The sequence below is a fragment of the Ranitomeya variabilis genome, chromosome 2 (assembly GCF_051348905.1).
Source record: "Ranitomeya variabilis isolate aRanVar5 chromosome 2, aRanVar5.hap1, whole genome shotgun sequence".
Lineage (NCBI taxonomy): Eukaryota > Metazoa > Chordata > Amphibia > Anura > Dendrobatidae > Ranitomeya > Ranitomeya variabilis.
The window spans coordinates 1,081,611,255-1,081,621,882 of NC_135233.1; positions in this window are offsets into that span (position 1 = coordinate 1,081,611,255).

Sequence of the window (10,628 nt, forward strand, 5' to 3'; positions counted from 1 at the left end):
ACTCCTAGAAAGGGCATCCGCCTTAACATTCTTAGAACCCGGCAGGTAGGACACCACAAAATTAAACCGAGAGAAAAACAACGACCAGCGCGCCTGTCTAGGATTCAGGCGTCTGGCGGACTCAAGATAAATTAGATTTTTGTGGTCAGTCAATACCACCACCTGATGTCTAGCCCCCTCAAGCCAATGACGCCACTCCTCAAAAGCCCACTTCATGGCCAAAAGCTCCCGATTCCCAACATCATAATTCCGCTCGGCGGGCGAAAATTTACGCGAGAAAAAGGCACAAGGTCTCATCACGGAACAATCGGAACTTCTCTGCGACAAAACTGCCCCAGCTCCGATTTCAGAAGCGTCGACCTCAACCTGAAAAGGAAGAGCAACATCAGGCTGACGCAACACAGGGGCGGAAGAAAAGCGGCGCTTAAGCTCCCGAAAGGCCTCCACAGCAGCAGGGGACCAATCAGCAACATCAGCACCCTTCTTAGTCAAATCAGTCAATGGTTTAACAACATCAGAAAAACCAGCAATAAATCGACGATAAAAGTTAGCAAAGCCCAAAAATTTCTGAAGACTCTTAAGAGAAGAGGGTTGCGTCCAATCACAAATAGCCTGAACCTTGACAGGATCCATCTCGATGGAAGAGGGGGAAAAAATATATCCCAAAAAGGAAATCTTTTGTACCCCAAAAACGCACTTAGAACCCTTCACACACAAGGAATTAGACCGCAAAACCTGAAAAACCCTCCTGACCTGCTGGACATGAGAGTCCCAGTCATCCGAAAAAATCAAAATATCATCCAGATACACAATCATAAATTTATCCAAATAATCACAGAAAATGTCATGCATAAAGGACTGAAAGACTGAAGGGGCATTTGAAAGACCAAAAGGCATCACCAAATACTCAAAGTGGCCCTCGGGCGTATTAAATGCGGTCTTCCACTCATCCCCCTGCTTAATTCGCACCAAATTATACGCCCCACGGAGATCTATCTTAGAGAACCACTTGGCCCCCTTTATGCGAGCAAACAAATCAGTCAGCAGTGGCAACGGATATTGATATTTAACCGTGATTTTATTCAAAAGCCGATAATCAATACACGGTCTCAAAGAGCCATCTTTCTTAGCCACAAAGAAAAAACCGGCTCCTAAGGGAGATGACGAAGGACGAATATGTCCCTTTTCCAAGGACTCCTTTATATATTCTCGCATAGCAGCATGTTCAGGCACAGACAGATTAAATAAACGACCCTTAGGGTATTTACTACCCGGAATCAAATCTATGGCACAATCGCACTCCCGGTGCGGAGGTAATGAACCAAGCTTAGGTTCTTCAAAAACGTCACGATATTCAGTCAAGAATTCAGGAATCTCAGAGGGAATAGATGATGAAATGGAAACCACAGGTACGTCCCCATGCGTCCCCTTACATCCCCAGCTTAACACAGACATAGCTTTCCAGTCAAGGACTGGGTTATGAGATTGCAGCCATGGCAATCCAAGCACCAACACATCAAGTAAGGGCCGGAGCTGGAGCCGCCCCTCCCCCCAGCGGCGTAAGTGAAGGTCAACATGACCATGGGATGGAGGGAGGGGTTAGGGTTAATTGGGCAGGGATTTGAAGAAAGGCGGGAGGTTAAATAGTGGTGTGGGGGGTGGGGCTCAGCAGTTCCCGCTCTCTGGCCATCCTGTGTGCACTCACCATGTCCGCCGTGGATCGTGCCCTGGAGAGTCTGAGGGCTGCGGCCGCTTTGCACCCTCCCGGCTGGCTGGAACATCAGGTGGCAGGAATCGTGGGGAGCGGCGGTACGGCGGCAGCGACGGCTTCTCCTCTGCGGCGTTCGCGCCGGGCCAGGCCCCCAGAGCGTCTCTCTCCCGACGTAGCTCCCCGGGCTCCCCGTCGGCGTAGGAGCCCCTCCAGGGACCCTCCAGGCCGGGCGCAATCTAGTCGCGGTGCCAGCGCGCCCCGGCCTGGGAGGAATCCAATAGCCAGAAGGGGCCCATCATCGGCTGCTAGGCCTTCGCCTTGCTGCATAGTGGGGGCGGAGCCTGCGCGAGCCGGTCAGCGTGGGAGGCAGCGTGCAGCGGGGGGCCGCGGCGGTGATGTCCCTGCCGCGCGGCCTGCCTCAGCTTTGAATAGGAGCGGGCGGAGCGACGGCTACGGACCGGGTGGCCCAGTAGCCCACGGGCCGACCCTGTTTTCGGCAGCAGGACCTTCTTCCGTGCCCGGAGGCCCGGATTTAATGGTGGTCTCGTCAGGGCCGGATGGGAGCCCAGGACCTACATCGGTGCAGCCATCTGGTGGTCGGCTGGCACCAGTTTCTGCATCGCCACCTGCTGGAGTGTCGCAGGGTGTGCAGCAGGACCAAAACCAGGGACACGCAGGATTATCCCCATTAGATGGATCCTCTTCTTCAGGACGGAGTCAGCAGGACCCAGGTATTCCGGCTGGAGGGATCACAGCTCCCTCGCAGCCTGGTGAGTGTGCGTCTGTGTCCTTACTATCTGCGCAATTGTTATCCCCTCCAGTTGTTCGGGGGCTGCAAGGGGATGGGGGATTTGCTTCTGGGGTTTTGGTCCCGAGTATGGGGGATGCGGGTGGCGTACGTGCAGTTTTAAATGACGTTAGGGATTTACTGGTACGGTTGGAGGGGGGTATGAATGATCAGAGGCATTTGGCGGCCTGGATGGCTGCTCGAGGAGGGGTTATTGGTGCACGTGATGTGGCGGTTGGCCCCGTGGCTCCGGTTTCGGTTTCGGTTCAGACAGACAAGGAGAAGGAATGTCGCATTCACTTGGATGATAGGGCTCACGGGGAAGTGTATGTTTGTTTTGAGGGCCCGTTGGGGGCGCACCTTAAAAAAGAGGTGAAGGAGAAAATCGTTAAGGATGAGTATGTGGAAATTTTTTCTTTGCTTCCTCTGGAAAAATTTAACCTGGATAAGGGGAAGAAGGACGACAGTAAGAAGGAGGAGGAGGAAAAGCGCAGATGGCGGCTTATTGCTCAGACTTTCGTTAATTGGTTACAAGCTTTCGCTATACTTGCTAGCGTGATTGGTGAGAGGGCGCCGGAGAATTGTTCGGGTCTGTTCTGCTATATGGACTCAATTGGGGAGGCTCATAGGGTTTATGGGGGGCACTCCTGGTTGAGGTATGACGAGCAATTTCGGCAAAGGAAAGCAATTCGTCCAACGTTGCGTTGGGACCAAAAGGACATAGGGCTTTGGTTGCGTGTGATGGCGCAGTATAGATTTGGTCATTCCTTTCAGGGGGGAGCCGGATCTTCCGGCCAGGGGGGTCAGTCCAGCAGTACGGGGGTGTCAGGCCAGTCTGGTCAGTCAGGGGGACATAAAGCGGGTTTGTGCTGGCAATTCAATGATGGGCAGTGTAAGTTCGGAGTTAACTGCAAGTTCAAACACTTATGCTCCCATTGTAGTGGCTCCTCTCATGGGGCCTCAAAATGCTTCAAGAAAGCAAAATCGAAGTCAGGAGCTGGGAATTCCCATGGGGGTGACGCCGGTGAGTCTGGAAAGGATGGCCCCCTATCTAAATAGATATCCGAAGAGAGAGGCGGCCGAGTTGTTAATTAAGGGTTTCCAGTTTGGTTTTGTTATTCCGGCCCCGTCTTTTGAAGTGCCTCGGGTTATCAAGAACTTGCGTTCAGCTTTTGTACACAGGGAGATTGTATCGGAAAAGTTGAATAAAGAGGTGGCTTTGGGCAGGATGTCCGGTCCATTTTTGGTTCCGCCGTTTGAAGATTTGGTGGTTTCACCTCTAGGTGTGGTGCCCAAGAAGGAGGTGGGCAAGTTTCGTTTGATTCACCACCTGTCTTATCCTCGTGGTTTCTCAGTCAATGACGGTATTGCCCCGGAGCTTTGCTCAGTGGTTTATGCGTCCTTTGATGAGGCCATTGGGTGGGTTCGCAAGTTTGGTAAAGGGGCCTTGTTGGCAAAAACTGATATTGAGGCGGCATTTCGGTTGTTGCCGGTTCATCCAGAAAGTGTTAGACTTCTTGGTTGTTGTTGGGAAGGGGGTTTCTTCGTGGACCGTTGTTTGCCCATGGGATGTTCTTTATCGTGTGCTTTGTTCGAAACTTTCAGTTCATTTTTGGAATGGGCAATCAAGGACGTATCGGATTGTGATTCCGTTATACACTACCTGGACGATTTTTTGTGTGTGGGCCCGGCTGGGTCTGATCGTTGCAATAGGCTGTTGAGGGCTGTCGAATGGGTGGCCGATCGGTTTGGGGTTCCCTTGGCCCCCGGTAAGACGGAAGGTCCGAGCACATGTTTGAGTTTTTTGGGCATTGTTATTGATACAATGGCTTGGGAATTTCGGTTGCCTACGGAGAAGATAGAAGGTTTGCGTGTGGATTTGGCTCGGGCGCGTCGTGTGAAGAAACTGTCGTTGCGGGATTTGCAATCCTTGCTGGGAAAACTCAATTTTGCTTGTAGGGTGATGCCGATGGGGAGAGTTTTTTCCAGGAGGTTAGCGGGGGCCACGGCCGGGGTCCGTGCTCCGCACCATTTTGTTCGTCTATCGGCTGACCTGAAAGAAGATTTGGCGGTTTGGAGCTCCTTTTTGGAAACGTACAATGGTCGTTCTTTGATGATGGGAGAAGTAGTAGGTAATGAGTCGCTGGATTTGTTCACGGATGCGGCTGGCAGTAGTGGTTTTGGGGCGTACTTCAGAGGACAGTGGTGTGCTGCCCCTTGGCCCGCGGAATGGTTTTCAGAGGGATTGGTTCGGAATGTTGCGCTTCTGGAACTTTTCCCGATTTTGGTGGCAGTTCATTTGTGGAGACAGGAATTCCGTAACAGGCGCATTCGTTTCAACTGTGATAACATGGGGGTGGTTTGTGCAGTGAATGGTCTCACAGCATCTTCACCTCCGGTGGTGCGGGTTTTGCGACAATTGGTGCTTCGTTGTTTGGAATTGAATTCACAGGTTACGGCCACGCATGTGCCTGGGGTGTGTAACTCAATTGCTGACTCTCTTTCTCGTTTTCAGTTCGACCGTTTTCGGTTCTTGGCGCCGGAGGCAGAGATCAGCGGTTTGGAATGCCCGGCGGAGCTTTGGCTTGTGGTATCCGGGACGCAGAAGATTTGATAAGGTCATCGTTGGCTCCCAAGACATGGGAGGCTTATCAGGCGGCTTGGCTTTCATGGGAAAGGGAGTTGTCAGCTTACCCTGGTGTGGGGGATTTTGATTCGCAGGTGGGTGTTTTGTTGTCATGGCTGAGTCGGGGTTTTGCTGAAGGTTGGTCGTGGTCTAAGGTAGCGCGTTTGTTAGCCGCTCTGGCTTTTGGTTGTAAGATACGGGGACAGCGGGATTTGTCCAAAGTGTTTTTGGTAAAACAGGCAGTGAAGGGTTTCCGTAGACATTATGGTCGCTTGGATTCCCGGCGTCCTGTGTCTTTTGTTATGTTGGAGGGGTTGGGCGACGTGTTGGGGGATTGTTGTGAATCGGTTTTTGAACATTGTTTGTTTAGACTGGCTTTTTCTTTTGCCTTTTTTGGCGCGTTGAGAGTTGGGGAGTTGGTGTCTCCCAATAAGAAAGTGGCAGGAGGAATTTTGGCGCGCGATGTATTTTTGTCCGATGGGCGTGTGGAGTTCTGGTTACGTCGCTCTAAGACGGATCAAATTGGTCAGGGTAAGAGGATTGTGCTAGGTTTGGTTGCGGGGTCCAGAATGTGCCCCGTCAGCTGTTTGAAGTGTTTTTGGGAGTGGTTCCCTTCTAGGGAAGGTTCGTTGCTTTGCCACAGGGATGGGTCGTCGTTGTCGCGTTATCAGTTTCTTATGATTTTCAAGAAGTCGGTTAGAGCTTTAGGTTTGGACGATTCTCGTTTCGCTCCTCATTCGTTTCGTATTGGGGCGGCAACTGCTGCTGCTGTGGGAGGTTTGGATTCCGAGGTTATCAAGCGGATTGGTAGATGGTCGTCCAATAGGTACCGCAGTTACGTTAGATATTGAGTGGAAGGTTGTTTGGGTGATCGCAGGCATCGGTTGTGTTGTGTTCTGTTTATTTTAGCAGTTTTTTAACTGTCTATGTTTGTATCTTTTAGGTTCTTTGCCGTTGCTTGTGTGGATTTTCGGCCACTCCTATGTCCATTGGGGAGCTTTGAGAGCGGACGTACGGTCGGATGGTAGACAGCTGGGCTTCGATCGGTCGGTGGCGGTGGTCCGTTGGATTGGCTTCAGGGGCATGGCCTGGAACAGGGTCCTGAAGGAGTTTCACAAGGTGGTCATTTTAGATAAGCAACCAGATATTCTGGTGTTGCATGTGGGGGGTAATGATCTGGGGGTGAGACCTTTCAGAGAGTTAATCAGGGATATAAAACAAGATTTGCTGCGGTTGTGGCTTTTATACCCTGGTTTGGCAGTGGTTTGGTCTGAAATAGTGCCGCGGAAGCGATGGCGGAATATGCGGTCTTTGGACAAACTTAATAAAGCGAGAATCAAAGTTAACAGAGCGGTGTCTGCTTTTGTTGTCCAGAATGGCGGAGTTGCCGTGAGGCATTTTGAGTTGGAAAAAGGTGATGGGGCCTTTTGGCTGGCTGATGGGGTACATTTAAATGCGGTGGGAATTGATTTCTGGGCACTTGGGTTGCAGGAGGGTGTGGAGAAGGCCATAGCTTTTCGTTTTGGTGGGGTCTCGGGCCTTTGAGGTATTCAAAGTCCCTCGTTGTGGTGGCTGGGGGGGAGTCCTTGGAGTTGGTGGAAATTGGGTTGGGGGAGCCATTGGCTGATGGCTCCTCTGTATTTAGAGTTCAATTCGTTTTTGGATCTGGTGACTGGGGTGGGGGTTCCGGCAGGGGGTGTCGGTTCCCCTGGTTTATAGCGTGAACAGCGAACCTTATGGGGTTTTTGGTGCTCCTGAGCCAGTATGGAAACGGCTGGGAGTAAGTTGGTTTTGATAATGGTCACGCTTTGCTGTGTGGTTCACCAGATTCTTTGGGAGCTCCAAGGACTCCTTCACAGTTTCTCATTGTTGGTGGGTTTTTATGCATTACTATGTTTGTTTATGCTAAATAAATAAAAGGCTGCTGTGGCCATTACTATTCCAAATAATCTGTTGTATGCGTTTTATTTGGGGTTAATTGGGTTTGCACTGTGAACTAGGTGCAGTGACGGGTAGGTGTGGGGTTGGGTCCCCCTCACCCCAATCGCTCGACATTACCAAGGTCATGTAGGTTATACAGCACAAGAAAGCGAATAATCTCCTGATGATCCGGATTAATCCGCATAGTTACTTGTGTCCAGTATTGTGGTTTATTACTAGCCAATGGGGTGGAGTCAATCCCCTTCAGGGGTATAGGAGTTTCAAGAGGCTCCAAATCATACCCACAGCGTTTGGCAAAGGACCAATCCATAAGACTCAAAGCGGCGCCAGAGTCGACATAGGCATCCGCGGTAATAGATGATAAAGAACAAATCAGGGTCACAGATAGAATAAACTTAGACTGTAAAGTGCCAATTGAAATAGACTTATCAAGCTTCTTAGTACGCTTAGAGCATGCTGATATAACATGAGTTGAATCACCGCAATAGAAGCACAACCCATTTTTTCGTCTTAAATTCTGCCGTTCACTTCTGGACAGAATTCTATCACATTGCATATTCTCTGGCGTCTTCTCAGTAGACACCGCCAAATGGTGCACAGGTTTGCGCTCCCGCAGACGCCTATCGATCTGGATAGCCATTGTCATGGACTCATTCAGACCCGCAGGCACAGGGAACCCCACCATAACATCCTTAATGGCATCAGAGAGACCCTCTCTGAAATTCGCCGCCAGGGCGCACTCATTCCACTGAGTAAGCACAGCCCATTTACGGAATTTCTGGCAGTATATTTCAGCTTCGTCTTGCCCCTGAGATAGGGACATCAAGGCCTTTTCCGCCTGAAGCTCTAACTGAGGTTCCTCATAAAGCAACCCCAAGGCCAGAAAAAACGCATCCACATTGAGCAACGCAGGATCCCCTGGAGCCAATGCAAAAGCCCAATCCTGAGGGTCGCCCCGGAGCAAGGAAATCACAATCCTGACCTGCTGAGCAGGATCTCCAGCAGAGCGAGATTTCAGGGACAAAAACAACTTGCAATTATTTTTGAAATTTTGAAAGCAAGATCTATTCCCCGAGAAAAATTCAGGCAAAGGAATTCTAGGTTCAGATATAGGAACATGAACAACAAAATCTTGTAAATTTTGAACTTTCGTGGTGAGATTATTCAAACCTGCAGCTAAACTCTGAATATCCATTTTAAACAGGTGAACACAGAGCCATTCCAGGATTAGAAGGAGAGAGAGAGAGAGAAAGGCTGCAATATAGGCAGACTTGCAAGAGATTCAATTACAAGCACACTCAGAACTGAAGGGAAGGGAAAAAAAAAAAAAAATCTTCAGCAGACTTCTCTTTTCTCTCCTTTCTCTGTCAATTAATTTAACCCTTTTGGGCCGGTCAAACTGTTATGGTTATCAATGGCAAGAGAACATAGCCCAGCAAACATAAGTACTAGCTCTTGGAAGGATGGAAACTAAACTGACCATGAACTAAACCTGCCGCACAACTAACAGTAGCCGGGTAGCGTTGCCTACGTTTTTTATCCCTAGACGCCCAGTGCCGGCCGGAGGACTAACTAATCCTGGCAGAGGAAAATATAGTCCTGGCTCACCTCTAGAGAAATTTCCCCGATAGGCAGACAGAGGCCCCCACATATATTGGCGGTGATTTTAGATGAAATGACAAACGTAGTATGAAAATTGGTTTAGCAAAATTGAGGTCCGCTTACTAGATAGCAGGAAGACAGAAAGGGCACTTTCATGGTCAGCTGAAAACCCTATCAAAATACCATCCTGAAATTACTTTAAGACTCTAGTATTAACTCATAACATCAGAGTGGCAATTTCAGATCACAAGAGCTTTCCAGACACAGAAACGAAACTACAGCTGTGAACTGGAACAAAATGCAAAAACAAACGAGGACTAAAGTCCAACTTAGCTGGGAGTTGTCTAGCAGCAGGAACATGCACAGAAAGGCTTCTGATTACAATGTTGACCGGCATGGAAGTGACAGAGGAGCAAGGTTAAATAGCGACTCCCACATCCTGATGGAAACAGGTGAACAGAGGGGATGATGCACACCAGTTCAATTCCACCAGTGGCCACCGGGGGAGCCCAAAATCCAATTTCACAACACAAGTCTCTATGAGGTAGTGCAACTTCTCAAGCTGCTAGTCCGTATGCAGTAAGGACTCCGGTGCTGTTTCCAGGAACAGTTTCTTCGCAAAGAGTCCTTTCTTTTGTGAAACCAGTAGAGGGCACCTTTAAGAAGGTGCAAACTATTTACAATGAGCTTGTAATCATGCAGTGTTCATGATCCAGCAGTTCGTTTCAACAATGATGAAACAGGAAACAAAAGCAAAAACAGTAGGTATCCCGGGTAAACAAAGGGATCCCTTTAAGAGTTAATCCTAGTCGGGTTGTAGCAGCAAAACAGCAAAAAGACAAACAGTTAACTATTTACATGTGCAAAATATTAGGACATTTACTTGAACCACTCAGGAGGCAGCACCGACGGGGGCAACCCCTTTGGATATTGCCTGCCACCTGGTACTGCATAAGGGGGTTCGTTGTCCCATCTGGGGGTCTGCGTACCCACTGTCTTCAGTGCTGGGGCAGCAGGGGCACTGACCACCTGAGGAGGCGCCTCCTTGGCCACGACGGTGGTTGAGGTGACGATGTTACAGGTCGTGGTTTTGACAATGGTGCACGTTGGAGTGACCACGGTGGTCTTGGTGATGATCGTGGGCTGACCACAAGGGGGCACCTTCGCTACGGGGGACAGCTTCACCGGCACCTTAGTTGGAGGTGTCACGGGGTCGTGCTTCTTATGGACATTCAGGGCGAACCACCCCTTTTCCCCACAATGCCGGGTGTAAGTGACTTCGTCCCCCGGGTAGAGATCCCGGTCTGGATGGCCTTCTCTGAGATGAGACTCCACATCCCGCCGGTTGACGAAGACTTCGGCGTACAGGCCCGGCTCTTTTATAAAGCCTCAGCCTTCGCGGAGCTTGAAGGCGACGACGGTGCCCTGCCTGCGCGGGGCCTGGTGAGCGGTCCTTGACTGCCAAGTCTTTTTGGTGGTGGGCCTCTAGCCCGGCCTGGTACGCCTTTTCCTTCTCCTCCCACTGCTGCTCCAGCTGGGCCTGGTATTCCTCCCAACTCAGGGCCTGCACCATCTCCCCTTTCTGTGTCTTCTGTTATGACCTGGTGGTTACGGAGTAGCACTGAGATGACCTGGTGGGTAAAACCAATCATGGACAAGCTCCGAGGAGGTGGCAGCTCCACCGACAACAATCACAGTTATGACCTGGTGATTACGGAGCTGCACAGAAATGACCTGGTGGGTAAATGTACAAGCTCTGAGGAGGTGGTAGCTTTACTGACCGCAATCCCTACTCCTAACACTAACACTAGAAATAGCCGTGGGACGTTCCTATCTCTGCCTAGACGCCTCAACACAGCCTAAGAACTAACTACCCCTGAAGATGGAAACGGAAAACTCTCTCGCCTCAGAGAAACCCCAAAAAGGAAAGATAGCCCCCCACAAATATTAACGGTGAGTGG